Source organism: Dipodomys merriami, unplaced genomic scaffold (genome assembly GCF_024711535.1).
Source record: "Dipodomys merriami isolate MVZ:Mamm:240054 unplaced genomic scaffold, mDipMer1.0.p SCAF_1, whole genome shotgun sequence".
Taxonomy (NCBI): Eukaryota; Metazoa; Chordata; class Mammalia; order Rodentia; family Heteromyidae; genus Dipodomys; species Dipodomys merriami.
In genome coordinates this window covers 132,980,231-132,994,515 of record NW_027202270.1, presented here as the reverse complement: position 1 = coordinate 132,994,515, position 14,285 = coordinate 132,980,231, and the positions used below count along the sequence as shown (strand labels likewise).

Sequence of the window (14,285 nt, the reverse complement as noted above, 5' to 3'; positions counted from 1 at the left end):
TAATTGTGGACTTTGAAATCAGATAGATGTTATTTAAATCCAAATGTATGATACTATTCTGTTGAATAACCTCTTGGAGATAATAATACTTTATGGGACTGTCAAGAAGATTAAAATGAAAAAAAAAGTTTTGTAAAGCACTTGGCATGTGATAGAGGTTAATTTAGTATTAGTTTCTTTCTCCCTATGGTAATCAGAGGATGGAGGAACAGTTCATTTTATTACTGTGAAATTCTTCAGGGAGGAAATGACATTTAAATTGTGCCTTGAAGGTTGAGTAGGACTTGATATATGTTAAATATGTTCCAAGACATTTTACTTTTAAGAAACTAAAATGAGCAAAGGCTCAAAGGTATAAAAGGTAGAAGCCTGCAAATATACTTAAGAAAGTTTACATATTCCATAACTTTAACAAAAGCTATTTAGATATTTCCTTAAAAGCTCCAAACCAAAGAAAGTAAAAATGGAAGAAGAAGAGGAAGAAGAGGAAGAAGAAGAAGAAGAAGAAGGAGAAGAAGAAGAAGAAGAAGAAGAAGAAGAAGAAGAAGAAGAAGAAGAAGAAGAAGAAGAAGAAGAAGAAGAAGAAGAAGAGGAAGAGGAGGAGGAGGAGGTGGAGGAGGAGGAGGAGGAGAGGAAGAAGAGGAAGAAGAGGAAGAGGAGGAGTAAGAGGAAGAAGAAAGGATGGGAGGAAGGGCAGAAGGAAGGAAGGAAGAGAGGGAAAGGAAAGAAGGAAGGGAAGAAGGAAGACAGGAAGGGAGGGAGGGAAGAGGAGGAGGAAGAAGACGAGGAGGAAGAAGAAGAAACAAATAGAAAATATAACCCACAGTCAATTAGGCCATTTCTTAGGCCATTCCTATGTACTGCCATGAGTAATAAATTTGGGAGGGCCTGTGGAAAATTCCTGTGGCCTAATGTTTTTTTAACCACTATTCAAGGCTGATTTAAATTGATATTCTAGGATGATCATTTCATTAGTATTAAACTCCAGAGCATGTTCCCAAGTTTCAAAGAGTTTTTTGAAATAGTTTAGACTGTTTCCTTGGGATACTTCTTTTTTGTTCTTTAAAAATTGATTCTGCAGATTTTCTGAATGATAATGTGAGAGTCTTCCACAGATCTTATTTAACTCTGGTATGTTCCTCTTTGTATAACTGTGAAGGGCTTCATAAAACATTAAGTAATACATATTCAACATTTTTTATAATAAGGAAATCTAGACTTAAGTACTTTATTTCCTTGAGGTTAGAATTTGTCTTGTGAAGATTATTTTTGTGTTTTAAATTATTTTTTTATTGTAAAAATACTGTTCAGAGGGGTTACAATTACATGGGCAAGATAATGAGTACATTTCTTATCAAGCATTGTAGCCTCCTCCTTTGTTTCCCCTTCCCATCCCTTCCCATCCTCTCCCTGCCCCCCAACCCAATCCTCCTTCTCCCCCCACCAAAGTTGTAAAGTTCGTTTTTCCACATAATAACTTTTACAACTCATTGTTGCAATGGATCCACCTGTATCCCTATTTAAACAATTTGTTTTTTCCCTTCCCCTCCACAAATTATACCAACCTAAAATACAGTAAAAGCAGGGATTATACCATGTGGGAGGGACATACAAAGCAACAAAGAAATAATCTTATAAATGTGTTAGAAACAATCACCTGAAAGAAAAAACATTTGAATACATATCTTAGGGTTCATTTCCCTAACATCAGCTTATCTGACCTTTTCTGCTTGACTCAGACATATACTAGTTATATAATAACCATGGGACCTAAGTTTCTTTGGGCCTGTCTTACTTCACTTATTATAATTTTTTCCAAATCTTTCCATTTTGTAACAAATGGGGCAATATGTCATTCTTTCTGATGGAGGCATAGAATTACATTGTGTATATATATCACATTTTCTTGATCCATTCATCTACTGAGGGGCATCTGGGTTGGTTCCATATCTTAGCTATGGTAAATAATGCTGCAATAAATATAGTCATGCTGGTATCTTTAGTGTGGCCTTGTTTGTGATCATTTGGGTAAATGCCCAAAAGTGGGATTGCTGGGTTATAGGGGAGCTCTATGTGGAGTCTTTTGAGAAACCTCCATACTGCTTTCCAAAGTGGTTGAACAAGTTTACACTCCCACCAACAATGCAGTAAGGTTCCCTTCTGTCCACATCCCCTCCAGCATCTGTTATTATTAGAGTTCTTGATTATAGCCATTCCAACTGGGGTGAGGTAGTATCTCAATGTTGTTTTGATTTGCATTTCTTTTATGGCTAGGGAGGTTGAGCATTTCTTCATGTGTCTATTGGCCATCCTCCTTTCCTCTTCAGAGAAGTTTCTCTTTAAGTCTTTAGTCCACTTATTTATTGGGCAGTTGTTTCTCCTATTCCATCCTGTGATGTTTTCAGAGTGTCTGCTTTGACTCCGAGGTCTTTGATCTATTTGGAGTTGATTCTGGTGCAGGGTGATATATAAGGATCTAGCTTTAGTTTTCTGCAAGTAGTTAACCAATTTTGCCAGCACCATTTACTGAAGAGGCTGTCTTTCTCCCATTCTATTTTTTTTAGCTCCCTTATCGAAGATTAGATGGCTATAGGTCTGTAGGTTCATTTCTGGGTTTTCAATTCTATTCCGCTGGTCCTGAGGTCTGTTCTTCTGCCAGTACCAAGCTGTTTTGATTACTATGGCTTTGTAGTAGAGTTTGAAGTTTGGTATTGATATTCCTCTAGCACTGTTCTTCTTTTGAGGATCGTTTTAGCTATTTGGGGTCTTTTATTGTTCCATATGAATTTTTGGATTGCCTCTTCTATTTCCTTGAAGAATGAGGATGGAATATTGATAGGTATCACATTGAATTTGTAGATAGCCTTGGGAAGTATTTCCAATCTAGGAGCATGGGAGGTTTTGCCATTTTTAAAGTTCTGTGTTGATTTCCTTTTTCAGGTTTTTAAAGTTTTCATCATAGAGGTGCTTCACTTCTTTGCTTAAGTTAATTCCAAGGTATTTTATTTTTTGTGGGGCTATTACAAATGGAGTTGCTTTCCTAATTTCAGCCACACTTTTCTCATTATTGGCATACAGAAAAGCCATTGATTTTTGAGGATTAATTTTATACCCTGCTACTTTGCCAAAGTTTTGAATCAGCTGAGTAATTTGGGAGTGGAGTCTGTGGGATTCTTTAAATACAAGATCATGAAAAATATGGAACGCTTCACGAATTTGCGTGTCATCCTTGCGCAGGGGCCATGCTAATCTTCTCTGTATCATTCCAATATTAGTACATGTGCTGCCGAAGCGAGCACTGTGTTTTAAATGATTAAGTGTTCCACTATTAACAGTCAGATCTCTCCCTCATCAAAGTTTGTTATATTTGTCCTGTGAACGGGTAACTTATTTGATCTTCAGGTCCAATATTGGATGTTTTCTGAAGCACTGGAATGTTCTAGAAAAATCCTCACAGAGCAGGATTGTTATCCATGAAGATGATGAGACTAGACATGAGAAAAACCAAAAATCAGATATCGCCCTTGAAATGGGGCTTTTAGTTTTTAATGTTTTCTATCAAAGACCGAGAATTCTTTGGAAATCTGTCCCTCAGCTTTTCTGACTAGTGTTTCCAAAAGAAAAAAAAAAGCCCTCTTTAACCATGTGTTAGTTTCTTTGAAATCATAAATTGAAGAGATTTCATACTATTTATTACATTCAGTCTTTCATTCATGAAAATGTTTCATTTCTGTATTTAGGCATTTTTTATTTATTCATTACAGAGCACTATCATCAAAGATTTTGCACATTATTTTCTTGTTAAATTTAGTCATGGTTTTTAGTAGCTCTTAAAAAATGTAGTTTTTGGGCTGGGAATGTGGCTCAGTGGTAGAGTGCCTGCCTACCATGCAGGAAGCCCTAGGTTTGCTTCTTTAGTACCACATAAACAGAAAAAGTCAGAAGTGGAGCTATGGCTCAAGTGGTAGAGTGCTAGCATTAAGCAAAAGAAGTTCAGGGACAGTGACCAGGCCCTGAGTTCAAGCCCCAGGACTGGCAAAAAAAACCAAAACAAAACATAGTTTTTTTTAGTAGTTTTTAAAAGATAAATCAAATTGTTGGTTGCAATAGAGAATTGATTTTTTTGTAGATAGGATTTTGAGTACAAAAGCTTACATTCCTTGCTTATTAAAATGGTTTTGAAAACATTCTTGTAATTTTCAGGAAGACAATCACATTAAATGCAGTGGCAACTTTTTGTCCCCCAAACTTCATGCTTCTTTTCTTTGAATACAAATGGTGATAGTGGGGCCTTTTTCTCTTGTTCTGATGTAAAGTCTCCTAATAAATTACTTTTCATGTCAGAAAGTTTTGTTACTAGACTGGTGGAAGTTCTTTTCTTAAATAATAAATCTACATGGAATTATTGAGATAAGTCACATGTTTTTCTCTTTTCTGTTAAGGTAATAAATTATAGTAATGGTTTTTCTTGTATTAAACACTTCTTTTTTAACCACTCCTAAATTCCCATATAAACTCTACGTGACTATTTAAAAAAATTGTTGGTAGATTTCTATTTTAACATTTTGTTTAGAAATGCTCTCTGATTTTTCTTTCTAATGTGATACCTTTCTAGGTCATATAATAACTTTGGTAGCCTTTACTCATTTTTAAAAAATTTTGTGTAAAATTGTCCTTATGAAGACATGGTCATATCTTCTGTACCTGGTAGACTTTTGTTTTTTCTTCAGTGCTAGGCATTGGACTTAGTGCCTGTGCTCAGCAAGTGCTCTACCACTTCAGCTCCATGTTTAGCTTTCTGATAAAGTTTTAGATGGAATTTTTATTTTTTTAAAGAATTTTATTAGTTATCTTAGCAGATGAGCAGAATCGCTCAATAGCTATGTACATATGACCACATAAGCTAATGTTAAGTGAAATGAACTCTAAGACATGGACATAAGAGTTTTTTCTTTGTTGTCACTGTTTTTAATGTACTGCATGATTTCTTTTTTCTTTTGTGTTTTCCCCCCCATATGGTCTATTCCCTGTTGTCACTGTATTTGATTTTGGTACCCTGGGTATGGTATATACTTTTATCTGAATTAGGGAAGGGAGGGGGAAACAAACAAACAAAAAAACCCCAATGAGACAAAGAACAAGGGAGGACCAATAAAACAGCAATACTCAGAAGACAATATGTTGGAAATGATCTGTACAACTTAGGGGGATGAGGAAGAGAGAAGGTAGGAGAAAAATGAGGGAGGGGCAACAAGTTTGACAAGAAGTGTACTCACTCCTTACTTTTGTAACTGCAACCCTTATGTATATTACCTTGACAATAAAATTTAAATTTAAATTAAAAAAGGAATTTAAAACTATATGTACATGGAAAGGTACATATAGTCATAAGTGTACAGCTTAATTAATTTCACAAAGTGAAAAATTTCAAATCAGAATCCACATTAAAAAACTACAAGTGACCATTATCATAGAACATCTGACCTGAGATTCTTCAGCTACCATCTTCCCCAAGGATGACTACCCCAACTTCTAAACCATAAATTAGAATGTGTGTTTGTTTTTGAACTATGTACAAATAGAATCATATTAACTTCTTGTATATGGTGTCTTTTGTACATGAGCTTCATTTCATTTCATCGTGCGGTTGTATTTCATTTTGTTTGCCATGTAGCATTCTATGATGTGAATGATGGTTTCAAATGTTTGTATTACTACTAATGGATATTTTTGGTACTTTCCAGTTTGGGGCTAATATAAATAAGCCATTTGGTTAATATATCAAACATTCTCTTCAACTGAGGGGTTTAATTTTTATACTAGGTCATATGTTTAGCTTTGGTAATACTGATAATTGTTGAAAATCCTTACCAAAAGCATTTGACTAGTGGTTGTTCAGTGTTCTTGTTTGGGCTTGATATTTAACTATTTAGTTTCAGCCATTCTGTTGGTATGTCAGGTATCAGAACATGCTGTCCATTTACATTTTCTTGATGATTAAGCCATGAATCCTAATTTACATTGTGGGAAGGAATACTGTTATATTAACAGTGGTTTTTTTTATTGATAAGGATTAAAGCTAATATTTCTTTTCTCCTTTATATAGTTCTGAATTTTCCAGATTTTCAAAAATAAAAATGTATTACATTCTAATTAGGAAAAAAGTTATGAATAAGGTATTTTCATTCAGATTAAACAGATTCTTCGTGTGTTGTAAAGATTTTTCCCATATGCCTCTGGCATTTCTTTCTTTGCTTTATGACTTAAAAGTGTTGACAATTATGAATTAATTTGCTAAGTGATAGGATACAGCTTTGCAATGAAATATTTAAGTCCTAAAGAATAATAATGAAGAAAGCAGATAGCACCAATAAGTCCTTCCTTATATGTACAAGTAACTTGTCACTAGTTCATTTAATAATCTATGTAATGATTAATTTGTTTTTTTTTTCTCCTCTATTTTTTGCAGTCTTTTATACTTCTGTTTGCTTGCCAAGCTCTCTGTTGATGGGATTAGTTCTAGATTCATTGAAGTAGTTCTCTCTCACTCCGATACCACTTTTCTTTGAATGGTATATTTTATTAGTGTGATTTTATTTTCTGAATGAACTTCCCCCCAAAAGAAGAACTATTTCTTTATTTTAGGGTCATAGTCTCCAATTATGATGGAATTTTCTCATTTTTTATTTAGAGCAGAAATGTGAGTTATTGTAATCATGTTTTCTTTTTTTGCTGGGGCTGTGAGGGACTTGTACTTGCCAGGCAGGCACTGGATAGCTGAGCTACACCTCCAGCGTCTGTCTTACTTTCTGGCTCTTGTATATCATTGTACTGCTATTAGGCATATAACAGAGAATTGACTATGGTCCTTGCCATACTGTGGTTCCCGGTGAAGACTAGAGGAAAGAGAAACAGTATAAGGAAAAAGAACAGTATATCAATTAAAACAATGAACCTAGGAGTTGAACTTTATGGCTTTAACAGCTTGCTTTATAGTTTATGTGTTTGTTATTTACCTGCTCCCATCAACCCTCTGTTTCCCTATCTTTTCCTCTTTTCTTCATTGAACTTACCTTTAACACATTATACTTTGGTTCAATTATTAATGATAATGTAAAATTCTGGAGGCTTTGTACTTTTTTCTAGTTCACTCATGTGTTTCTAGTATCCAGTGTAAGGTCTGTTATTTATTAGCTCCTGGCCATTCTTTGTCTCTCCTGGGAGCATTCTTTCTTCATATGGATACAAAGCTCATCTCCATGCTTCATTTACTTCTCAAACACTACATTGACAGAGAGGTTTTATTAGACAACCTTTTCTAGAAAATAAGGTTCTGCAATTTATTATATCACACTTTATTATTTTTTTAGCTCTACTGACACTACATGTATTTGTTTTGTGGCTTATTTTCCATGTTTTCCACTAGGATATAAGATCAGAGTAAAGGAATTTGTTTTGTTGACTCCTTCACCCTCAGCTTCCCCTTCCTTTCCCTTCCTCTTCCTTTCATTCCTTTCTCTGTTCTCCCACTTCCCTTCCCTCCCCTTCTTTTCCTTCCCCCTCCCTTCTTTGTCCTCTCTCCTTCCTTTTTCCTTCCTTTCTCTCCTCTCTCCCTCCTTTCTCTGCCCTTCTTCACTCTCCCACTTACCTTCTCCCCTCCCTTTCCCTCCTCCCTTCCGCTCCTCTTTTCTCCCCTTCTCTTGATAGTACTACTGAGGACCTTATATTTGCTAGGCAGATGCTCAGCTTCTGAGGCCTGCCTGTAGCCTTTTTTTTGGGTAAAGGTTATTTTTTGTTTTGTTTTGTTTTTGTTGGTCGTGGGGCCTGAACTCTGGGCCTGGGTGCTGTCCCTCAGTTCTTCAGCTCAAGGCTAGCGCTCTATCACTTGAGCCACAATGCCACTTCTGGCTTTTTCTGCTTAGGTGGTGTTGGGAAATCGAACCCAGGGCCTCATGCATGCAAAGCAAGCATTCTACCATTGAGCCACCTTCCCAGCCTAGGGTAATGGTTATTTTTTGAGATAGGGTCTCATTTCCTGCTTAGATGTGTGCTTGTAACTTGATCCACCTATTTTAGGGTTTCTGTTGTAGCTGTGACGACAGACAGCACCACTACTCAGCTTCTTCCGTTGCGATGGACTCTTACAAGCTTTTTCACCTGGGCTAGCCTCAAGCCACAGTCTTCCCAGGCTTAGCCCTCATATAGCAAGGATGACAGGCATGCTCCATGGCACACAGCTATTGGTTCAGGAGGGTCTTGTGAACTTTTCTGTCCAAGTTAGTCACAAATTTTGACCTTTCCCATTTTAGCCTCCCTCGTAGCAAGGTTCACAGGCATGAGCCACTGGGTCCCTGCCTCCCTCAGTTTTTTGTTTTTTGTTTTTTTTTTTTTTACCAGAGATATTTGGTCTTGTTGAATAAATGAATAAGCTGTCTTGCATATTTGAATGGAAAATAGTTATCACTATGAAAGTGAAATGAAAAGCTTGTGTTGCCTTTCCACAGTGACTAATATTTGTAGATACTTAGTAAATGTTTGCCACATGATGTTACTCAAAATTTTAAGTTCTTTTCAATTAACATTTATATTAGCACATATTTTTGTATAAAGGGGTCTCATTGTGACATTTCTATGTATGCATACAATATATCTTGGTCAAACTCATTCTCTCCATCCCTCTGTCAAATGCCCCCTCCTTAAAATAACTTCAATAGGTTTCATTGTTCTATTTTCATTCATGCTTATAAAAATCTTTGAATATAGTTACCCTCATTCACATTGACCCTCCCCTTCCTGCTGGAACCTACCACCAACAGAGCTTGTTTTACTTTCCTGTCATTTTCTAGTGAAAAAAAAGTTTCCATGTAAAAAAGTTTCACACATGCAGATATTATTTTATAGTCTGATTAACCTCATCTATTACTCTTTCCTTGTCCCCCCTAGCTCCCTACTTTTAACACCATCTAGAGACTTTGTTTATGCTTTCTTCATACATAAGCACACTTTATTTTAGTATTATTCATCCTTCATTATTCTCCCTCATTCTTCCTGTTTCCTCTCATTCTTCCAAACAGTCCCTCAGTTAGTTATTTTTTGTGTATATTTATCTGTATGGCTGTGTATATATGTGTGTATATCTCTTTATCTTTTAGGTATAGATCCAACAAATGAGTGAAAACCTTCAATATTTGACTTTTTGAGCTTGACTTATTTCTCTCAAATTTCATCTATTTTCCTGCAAATGATAGGTTTTTATGGTTGAACTGTTTCATGGTATATATGTACTTTATTTTCTTTATTTATCAGTTGTTGGATAGTTGCAGCTGATTCTACAGTTTATTTGTGAACGAAGCTGTAATAAATACATGTATGCTGGTATCTCTCTTGTATGTTGATTTGTACTCTTCCAGCCATATGCCCCAAAATGATAATGGTGAAGTCAGAAAGTAGATCTAATATTAGTTTTTTAAGGAGCCTCACACCATTTTCATATTGGTTGTACTTGTTTACATTCCTACAAAACAGTGTATGAGGATTACGTTTTTTCTTTATTCTCACCAGCATTTGTTGCTTGTTTTCTTGATTACCATTTTGCCTGGGGTGAAAAAAAATTCTTAGTAGTTTTTTTTGTTTTTTTGCCAGTTCTGGGGCTTGAACTCAGTACCTGAGCACTGTCCCAGAGCTGCTTTTTGCTCAAGGCTAGCACTCTATTACTTGAGCCATAGAACTACTTTCCAGCCATGTCCTCCTGAGGAATCGAATCCAAGGCTTCATGCATGCTAGGCAAGCACTCTACCATTAAGCCATCTTCCCAGCCCAGAAGTCTTAGTAGTTTTGATTTGCATTTCCTTTATGACTAAGGATGTTCAACATTTTTTATCTATTAATCATGCTTATTTTTAAAGAACTGTTCAAGTTGTTTGCTAGTCCATTTATTAATTATTTGATGTTGTAGTATTTAATTTTTTGAGATCTTTGTATGTTCTAGACTACTTTTATGCCTTACCCATGTAATATCTGTAAGGTTCGCTGGAAAGGAAACCACCACATGGTTCAGCCAGAAAAAGAGTTTATTGGCAGGAGAGCAAACTGGGGCCTGCAAGAGATGGAGGCATGCAGAGACAGTGGGGAAGGAAGAAGAGAAAAAGAGAAAAGGAAGAGAGGGGGACTCCTGTTGAGCCAGATTATGTAGGGAAAGGTGGGAGGCAGGACCATAGCGGATGCCGAAGTGAGCTTGAGAGCCTGGGGAAGCTCTCTTGGTCAGAGGGAGGCATGGCCAGGGCGGTTCAAGTAATGATCCCAGTGACCCCAAAGCCTGGGATCCTTTGCCGACCCACAGTCAGGTGATGACTGCTGGGAGACTGTTCTCCCTAGCAGACCTAACAACATCAAGTAAAGATGATCTCCCATTTTGGGGGTTATCTCTTGGTTCTGATAATTCTTTTAATTGGTGTGCAGAAACTTTTTAATTTGATGAAGTTCTAGTTGTCAATTCTGTGTCATATTTTCTAGACAGAAAATAAATATCTGCGCCTATATTTTGCTATGGTAGCTTGAAAGTTTCAGTTAAGAAAATATATACTGGAGCTTGGAAGGTGGCTCAGTGGTACAGTGCTTGCCCCTCATGCATGAGGCCCTGGGTTGGATTCCTCAGCACCACATAAACAGAAAAAGCTGGAAGTGGTGCTGGGGCTCAACTTGAGCTGAAGAGTTGAGGGATAGCACCCAGGCCCAGAGTTCAAGTCTCACCACCCACAAAAAAAAAGCAACAACAACAAAACAAACCATCCAAACAACAACAAAAAATCCACAGAAAAAAAATACTTATGCATACATCTTCCAGTATTTTACTATGGCACTTTGAAAGTTTCAGTTCTTATATTAAGATCTTTTGCATATAGATATCTAGTTTTTGCAGCACTACTTGTTGAAGAGACTACTTTTCTCTAGTGTAAGTTTTTGGCTCCTTTACCAATGCTTAGTGTAAGGTCTGCTCCTGGATGGCGAGCAGACTCCACCCTTCTCGCAGCAAAGTCTCCACCCATTACCTGTGTTACCTAGGCAACTGGCACACCTCGAAGAGGTCACATCTGCATCCGCTAAGGTCACATCTGAATTTGATGTGGCCATACCTTTCTCTGCCCATTCCCTAGATAAGGCCTAGCCCAGGCCCAGATGCGATCTTTCCCAGCTCTCTTTCCCAGGTCTTTCCCAGCTTTTCCCCAGGTCTTTCCCAGGCCTTTCCCCACCGTGTGGAGTGCCAACCTGGCCTGGTCCCAGCAGGTCTACTGAATAAACCTATCCCTTACCTGAATACCACGTGTGTGGTGCTGTTCTTACTCGGCTACCTCTTTTTAAAAAACCCAACACTTAGATGAGTGTACTGTGCTATTTTTGTTACTGTAGTTTTGTAATATAATTTGAAATCTGGTATTATGATTTCTCCAACATCACTTTCTTTTTTAAACTCAGAATTTCTTTAATGAATCAATGTCTGTTACCCAGAATTTTAGGATTGACTTTTCTATTTCTGTGAAGAGTGAAATTAGGACTTTGTTAAAGTAGTATAGAATCAATAGATTACTTTCAGTAGTATGGCCATTTCCACAATATTAGTTCTGCCAATTTGAGACTCTGGGATGCTTTTCCATCTGTGTCTTCTTCAGTTTCTTTCTTTAAAAGTTATATAGTTTTCCTTATAGAGGTTTTTCACCTTGTTGATTTTGTACCTATATATTTGATTTTACTGTTTTGAGGCTGATGTGAATGGGAATGTTTCCCTCATATTTCCCCACTTATTTGTTGTCAGTATATAGAAAAGCCACTGATTTTGAATATTGATCTTATATCCTACCACCTTTTAAAGGTACTTAACAGTTTTAAAAGTTTTTTGGTATGGACTGTAGTATCTTTTAAGTATAGGATTATGTCATCTGCAAATAGGGATAATTTGAATTCTTCCTCTACCTGTAAGAATCCCTTTTCTTTTCTTTTTCTTTTTCTTTTTTGTTGGTCATGGGGCTTGAACTCTGGGCCTGAGCGCTGTCCCTCTGCTCTTCAACTCAAGGTGAGCGCTCTACCACTTGAGCCACAGTACCACTTCCCCCTTTTATTTTCTTTTGTCTTGACTTATTGCTCTGCTTAGGAAGTCTGGTACTATATTGAAAGCGAGTGCAAGAATAGACACCATTGTCTCATTTCTGATTGTAGAGAAAATGATTTTAGTTTTTCCCTGATTAGTATGTTGTTGGTAACAGGTTTGACATAGATGATCTTTATTCTGTTGAGATAAATTCTTTCCATTCTTAGTTTCTTCAGAGCTTTTATCATAATAGGATGCTGAATATTATTTTATTTATTTAATTTTTTTTTGTTTTTGGTTGTGGGGCTTGAACTCTGGGCCTGGGTGCTATCCTCCAGCTCTTTAGCTCAAGGCTGGTGCTCTACCACTTGAGCCACAGTGCTACTTCCAGTTTTTCTGATGGTTAATTGGAGCTAAGAGTATCATGGAGTTTCCTGCCCGGTCTGGCTTTAAACCGTGATCCTCAGATCTCAGCCTCTTGAGTAGCTAAGATTACAGGCATGAGTCACCGGTGCCCAATGTTGCTGAATACTATTAAAGATGAATTTCTACATCAGTTGAGATGTTTGTCTTAGATTATGTTTATATGTTGTTAAATTTATTGATTTACCTGTGTGGAGCCATTCTTGCATGTTAAGAATGAAGCCAACTTGACTGTTGTGTATCATCTCTTAAGTTTGTTGTTAAATTAATCTCCTAAACTTTTAACTGAGAATTTTTGAGTCTATGTTCATCAAGAGATTGGTTTATAGTTTCCTTTTTCTGTTGTGCCCTTGTCTGGTAATTGCTTTATGTAATGTTTGGTAGGATTCCTTTCCTTTCAATTTCATGGAAAAGTTTGAGGAATATTGGTGTTAGTTCTCCTTTCAAAATTTGAATATAGTAGTGAATTCATTCATGTCCTGGGATTTTGTTAGTTGGTAGACTGTTACTTTTTCAATCTCATTCCTTGTTATAAGTCTGTTTAATCATTTTCTAGCCTCTTGACTCAGTTTTGGTAAGTTCAGTGTATTCAGAAAATATCCATTTCTTCTGGATTTTTCTATTTTATTTTGGTTTTCAAAGTATTCCCACATGATTATTTGAATTTCTTTAATATTTGTTATAATATTCCCTTTTTAATCCTAATTTTAATCCTAACTAATTTGGGTTATTTCCTTCCTCATTATAGATTGGCTAGCGATTTATCAATCAATCAATAGATAAAATCTTATTCATATTTTCATAAAACTTTTTGTTTTATTCTTTATATATTCTTTTTTATTCTTAGTTTTCATTTAATTAATTTCTGCCCTCATTTTTATTATTTCTTTCCATCTGTTAGTTTTGGGTTTGGTTTTTTGTTTTCCTAGGTTAGCCTGCTTATTTGAGATTTCTGTTTTTTTTGTTTTCTGATGTAAGCACTCATAACTGTAAACTTTGCTTTTAGCATTGCCTTTTCTCTATCCCAAAGGTTGTGGTAGATGGTGTTATCATTTTCATTAAATTATAGGAACTTTTAAAATCTCCCCTTGTGTTTCTTTTATCATCCACTGATTCAACAATGTATTTGTTCAGTCTCCATGTGTTTGATATTTTTTGTAGTTAGTCCATTTTGTATAGTCCATTATGGGCCAATAGAATACTGGGCATTTTAAATTTCTAGTATTTGCTGAGGCTTTCTTTATGCCCTAAATTATGTTGTCTGTTGAGTCCATGTAGTCTATAAGGTCATGTAATTCATGTAATTCTGAAGTTTCTTTGTTGATTTTTTTTTTTTTTTTTTTTTTAGTTTGGAATATTAGAGTGGAGTATTGAAGTCTCTTACTGTTATTCTGGGATCTGTTAGTGCTTGTAAGTCTAAAAGTATTCATTTAATGAACTTGGATGTGCTAACATTTGCTGCATATATGTTAACAACTGTTATTTCTTCCTGGTAGCTTATTTCCTTTATTAATATGAAGTGTTTCTTCAGGTTTATTTTAGTTTAAAGTTTGTTTTACAAGATACAAATATAGTTACTTCTGCCTGTTTTCAGGGTCCATTTGTTTGGAAAACCTTTTCCTTTGGGGAAAATCTTTTTTTGTTTTTTCATCCTAAGCCTATATTTGTCTTTGTCAGTTAGATTTTTTTTCCTGTGTGTGTGTGTATGTGTGTGTGTGTGTGTGCATGATGGCTCTGGTGCTGGAATTCAGGGTCTGGGTGCTGTCTCTGAGCTTTCTAT

General features: G+C 36.1%; 1 protein-coding gene and 1 non-coding gene across 5 annotated transcripts in view; one reads left to right on the top strand and one right to left on the bottom strand.

Moving 5' to 3' along the window:
* Positions 1 to 14,285, top strand: part of Rad51b (RAD51 paralog B) — a 552,288-nt gene that overhangs the window by 112,734 nt on the left and 425,269 nt on the right. The window lies entirely within an intron of this gene.
* On the bottom strand, positions 3,193 to 3,299 carry LOC138835661 (U6 spliceosomal RNA). Its single transcript, XR_011374691.1, has one exon. It is a non-coding gene; the product is annotated as a U6 spliceosomal RNA (small nuclear RNA).